A 6,228-nucleotide genomic window follows, 5' to 3' on the forward strand; every position below is an offset into this window, starting at 1 on the left:
TATAATGACTCGAAGTACTTCAGTTAGTCCTTTTCATAATTATCCTATACATCAAGAATCTTTGGAGTGCTTCTATATCGATCATTAAAAATGATTTTATATGACATTTTCGGGGAGTCCTTGTTCTCCCGTCCACGTAATCATTTCCTCTTTGTTAACTGCCACATTGGCCTCCCAGTAGATGTGGGAGATGTAGCTTTTTTTTAAAGTGATAATAAGGTCTATAGCAGTGATGATTATATTGTAGATCGACCATGATGGTTTTGAGATCCCCTCAAGACAATTTATAATATTGTTTGAGTCCCCTTCAATCCAAAGGTAGGGACAATTCCATTTTTTAGCTAGGAGGATACCTTGGAGAGCTGTCATTGCTTCAACTTTATGGTTAGTTTGGGTTCCAATAGGGACAGCAACCATTTCCTTGCAAATTCCTTTGTCATCTCTTAGAACAGCTCCACAACCTGAAGGACCCGGGTTACCTTTGGTAGCACCATCAAAATTAACTTTGAACCAACCATAAGGGGGGTTTGCCATCTTGCTTCTAGCCTTTTATTATGGTTGGGGTTAGGACTGTTGGTAATCTTCATATTCCATGCAGTTAAGATGTTTGATTCCAGAGAGTTGTTTGAGAAACAAGGACCCTCAATGATCCCTATATTTTCTTGAATCGCCCATTGAATTTTCTAGAACACAATATCTTGATTGAGGGAGACATCCCTGAAGATTCGATTATTTCTTTCTTTCCATAGTCCCCTCAGGATGTGAGGAAGAGAAAGTTGCCACAAAGATTTCAAAAAGGAGTTAGTCCATTGTATATTCCAGGAGGAAAACAAATCACTGATAGTATTAGGAAACACCCAGACAATACTAAAACTTTTAAGAAATCTTTCCCAGACTAAGGCTGAGAAGGAGCAGTGGATGGAAAGGTGGTCCATAGACTCTTCTTCTTGAAGGCACAGAGCACATCTATTAGGGAAGGCAAAGCCTCTACTTTTTAGGTTGTCAAGGGTCAAGATTTTATTTTGGAGGATGGTCCAGAAGAAGAAATTGATTTTGGGGGTAAGGCCTTTAATCCAGGCTTTACACCAATAAGGGTTACCTGAAGGAGTGGGGGACAGGACACAATACATAGAGGAAACAGTTAAGGTACCTTTGGGATCATGTTTCCAAATCAAGTAGTCTACCTCTTTGTTCAACCAAACTGCAGACAGATGGATCTTGAGCTTAGATAGGCTTGGATGGATGCTTTCAATATTCTGCCATTTGTTACCAGCCCAGTACTCAACAACTAAGGAGCCAAATGTTCTAATACAAGAAGGAGCATGGGGGGCCCATTCATTGATTTCTATTAAAGGTTTATCAAAAAGCCAAGGATCCTCCCAAAATTTAACTTTCCTACCATTTCCAACTTTCTAGATCACTCCTTTAGCTAAACTTTCTTTGCATTTAGAGGCATGATTCCATATGTGGGATCCATTGATGCTAAGATCCGATTTGATAAAAGAAGAAAGAGAGGAGGACTGAAGAGAGTACTTACTTCACCAAATTTTGCACCATTCGGTATCTGAATGAAACATCCTCCAAACTTGTTTGGACAGGAGAGCTTCATTTAAGGTTCGAATTCTCCTCAGGCCCAAATGTCCTTGGCTCTTCGGTCTACAGACCTAGTCCCAAGCCACCAAAGAAATTCTTTTCTTGTCCTCAACCCTAGACCAAAGGAATCTTCTTTGAATTTTCTCGATTGCATCAACATACTTAACTAGAATTCTGAAAAGACTAAGAGTATAAATCAGAATACTTTGAAGAGAAGCTTTAAGAAGTTGGAGCTTTCCAGCTTGACTTAGGAGGGCTCCTTTCTAGCCAGCTAACTTTTTATGGAATTTGTCCACTAAAGAACTCCAGAAGGATTTAGGAGGTGCAGTGCCCATGGGGAGACCAAGGTAGGTAGCAGGAAGATCAACAATCCTACACTCTAGGATTCTATTGATTCTCTATTGTCTTCTCTCAGGGGAATTGATGAAAAAAACTTCACTTTTTGTCTAGTTGATTAGCTTACCAGAAGCAGAGGCAAACTTACAAAGAGTAGTCTTCAAGATTTTAGCTTCAGAGATACTAGATTCCCCCATGATAATAGTATTGTAGCGTCCTAAAATTGTGACACTTGCAATTTCGACTGCATTTCGGTCTTCACGATGGCGACGCAACACGCAACCTGAATGGAGACCCCAAAACCTGATTATGACACTGAAAACTGCATTTTTCAAGCACCCTGGCCTGAACCTCCTTGCACCCTGCTGTCTCAGGAGGTGGGACCAGAGCGCCCAGCACCCTAGTCCTTCAGGACCAAGGCGCCCGGGGCCCTGGTCCCTGGGTCATATTTTGGGCCTGGTTTCCTTTGGACTTCGGGTCTTTTTGTTTGCAATTTGGAAAATAAACTTTCCTGGTCGGCCTAAGGTCGGGAAAATCAGTCTATCAGCCCTAATTGACAAGTATATAAACTACATTTTCCTCTTTCATTTGATATGATGGAAAAGGCGTGGAAACTATACTCAAGCATTCAAGCATTCAAGCATTCCTTCAAGCAATTGATCATTTCAAGTCTCCATTCAAGGCTAAGTGTTGCATTCAAGACAAGGATTCAACCATTGAAGAGGAGATCACATACTACTACAACATACAACATACAACATCTAAACCTTCGCACATAAGGATACAAACATCCTTAGAACAAGGTATTAGTACTTGTTTTACAGTCATTTACATTTACAACTCTTGCTCATTTCTTGGTTAATTCCAAAACTGGGGTTTGACCTAAAGGCAAACCCCTAATCCCTAACCCCCCAATCGTCTTCACTTTTCTGTGTGTAGGTTGCAGGCACGCGGCTGAAATTGAAGATCTGGAATCCTTGTGCAGAGACTAACAGATCCCCCTTCGTTTCGCGGATTTTTCGGATGACCGTACCGGGCGCCATCGTCCTGACAACTTTTGCTCAAATTTGCAGGACAGCACCGTATCGACATTTTACTGCTAATTCCGAGTCCGCAGCTTCATCCTATATCCCTATCTCAGTTTATAAAGAGAATCTTTGTCACTTTCTATGCATTCCTAGCTCAATTCTTCTATGCACATTCTTTACAAAAGAGGGTAGCCTTGTTGTCATAACCCTTGAAACTCATTTAGCATCCAATCTTGCATTGCGTGGGATTGGATCTTGTTGGTTTCAACCCCTCTTTTGAATGTAAAGTCTCTCCCCTAAGTGAAAACCATCAACCCTAGTGAATCTCCCTTCTCTCTCCTTGGAGTTGGAAGAGGGGAGAGCAACTAGGGTTCGATCGCGATTTTCCGCTTTACATTTTGGTGAACTCGATGTGAACATCCTTTCTGGTTTTTCATGCTTAGATCTAAAAAAAAAATTGATTACATTTCCATGTTTGATCTTTTGCAAAATTTTAGAGGTGATTGCATAAAAACCCTAAAATTTCTTTTTAGTAATTAAGCTTGTGAAATGTCTAAATGTTAATGCTTGTTTCAGATCTATCCTTCTATTACAAATTATCAATTCATATTTGTGCTTTAATTTTGAAAATTAAGTGGTTAAGTGTCAAAACACTAATTTTTGAAACCCTCTTGATTCAACCTTTGTTCGACAATTTCACTTATCAAAACATCTCCAAATCAGCTGTAACTTTGGATTCCGCAATAAAATCACAATATCTTTCATCCCTGAAAATTTGGAAAAAAGTTGCGAGGACCGTGTGCACTCCGAGCGCCATCGTCCCCGACATTTTTTTCGAAATTTCGGGAGCTAGATCTTACTGTATTTTCCTGCTAAAATCCAGAATTTTGGCTGATTTTATCAATTTTAACACCTTCAAAATTACAGTCAAAGTTGGTCTTGTAATTGCTTGGATTAAGGCTTTTAAACATTCAAAAATCATTGAAACTGAAATTTTGTGTCAAAATTGTGTTCTTACTATCCTAAATCTGAAAAGTGCGTTAACATTCATTAAAAATTCTTGCATTTTGTGACTTTTGAAATTAAGTGCTTAATTACAACAACTTTGATTTCCACTTTCAAAATTGAATTTTGCGTGAAATTGAGTCAATTTTTGAATTTCAAAACTTGCATTGCTTTTGACATTCCCTCTAAAATCATAAAATTCAAAATTTCAGTTTCCCTCTCTTTTTCAAAATTCAAATTTTGCATTTTTCGACAATCTGGGTAGGGTTCAATTTTGAGATTGCAACTTTAATTTGGCCTATCTACAGATCGTAAAATCACTCAATTTTTTCAGATTGGCTTTAAAATCATCATACCTTTCATCCCTGCAAATTTTGAAAAAAGTTGCAAGGACCGTGTTGCACTCCGAGCGCCACGGTCCCGGACATTTTTTCCAAAATTTTGGGAGACTGTCGTGATTGCATTTAACAGCTTAAATCCAGAAGATTGGCTGATTTTACTGAAAATTGCTACCTCTAAAATCAAAATTTTCTCTCCTTCTCTAGTGCATGAGTTTTACAACAATAAGCCCTACTTACACTATTCCCGTTAGACGAAGCCGTAGAATTAAGTCTTTCCGAGGTTTAATTACCGAGGAGATGGAACCTAATTTGAATAGCCTTTTTAACGAGGACATGGGTAATTCCTCTAATCCTCCTAATGATGAAGAAGCTCTCCATGAGGTTTCTGAAGAACAAATTTTGAAATTGGATAACCAATTTGATGATTTTCGACAATGGATGTCTCAAGAATACCCTGATAGTCAAGCTCTTCCTTTAATTGAGGGTCTAAAACGTATGCTTCAAAGTGATAAGAATGGAATTGACATTTTGCATGGTATTTCACACATTGTGAATTCGAAGGTGATGCCTATGAAGAGCTGTGTCGAAACTTTAGGTTATACACAACCTCCTACTCAAGTCAATCATTCTATTCCTTTGATGACTTCTATTGCTAGCATACCTACCTTTACATCAAACATAATGGTTACTTCTACACAAGACATTCCTCCTGTGATCACTAGTCATGGGGGCAATCCTTCCTTTTCAATTAACCCTCTTCCTTCATTCAATCCGACTTCTTCATTCACTCCTTCAATGAGTGTTCCTATTACATCTTCACAAATGAACATGACGCAAGGGGGCAATTCGTTTAACCATTCCATTCCTCCTTGTAGTGTTCCTCCTGTCCAATCATCTCCTATGACTAATTATCATAGAGTCCCACCACCTTACTCTTTGCCTTCTTTCAATAACATAACACCTCCATCTCAATCTAACACATCTAATATGAACTCTTCGACTGAAGCGACCATTAACAATCTTGCACAAACTGTCTCTTCTTTACAGCAACAAATTGCCTCTATGAATCAATCTAAGTTTAGTGTGCCCACATTTGATGTTGCGAGCCCACTTTCTCTTGACATTGTTCGAGCTATTCCCCCTGAACATGTTGAAATCCCGCATTTGGAACTTTATAATGGTAAAGGTGATCCTCTAACACATGTTAAGACTTTTCAAACAATATGTACTAATTTTGCTTATGACCAAAGGTTGCTTGCAAAACTGTTCACTAGAACATTAAGAGACAAAGCCCTACAATGGTATTGCGCGTTGCCTTCTTATTCTATTAGTTCTTTTGAACAACTTGCAAATGCTTTCATTCAACAATTTCAAAACAATACAAGTCCTAAAGTTACTTTGATTGATTTAATGCATTGTAAACAAGGTGTTAAAGAAAAAGTGACTGATTTCATTGGTAGATATAAGCATTTGTATGCTCAAATTTCTTTTCCAGTGCCTAACAATGATATTCAAAGAATCTTTATTTCTAATTTACAAAAAGATATTCGAGACAAACTTCTATTTTCTGAGTTTACTTCTTTCCAATAGTTGTGTGCAACTCTTCACAATTATCAACTGACTGTGAGTCAAATGGAACAATCACATCCTATGGCTCCGAGTGATAAGGGTGATAGCAGTCAACAACAATTTGGGAAGTTTAAACCGAATAGAGACTCCATCAAATTCAATGAAAACATCATCAACAACAATGTGAATGCAGCATCAGGTGTGCCTCCTATTTCTAAATTTTTCAAGAAAGAAAGAAAGTATACTCCTTTGGATGAATCATTGCATAGTATTATGAATAAGTTATTGGAAAAAAATGTGCTTACTCTTCCTCCTATAAGGCAAATTGATACTGCAAAGATTACTTCACCTTATTT

This window comes from Cryptomeria japonica, chromosome 9 (assembly GCF_030272615.1).
Source record: "Cryptomeria japonica chromosome 9, Sugi_1.0, whole genome shotgun sequence".
NCBI lineage: Eukaryota > Viridiplantae > Streptophyta > Pinopsida > Cupressales > Cupressaceae > Cryptomeria > Cryptomeria japonica.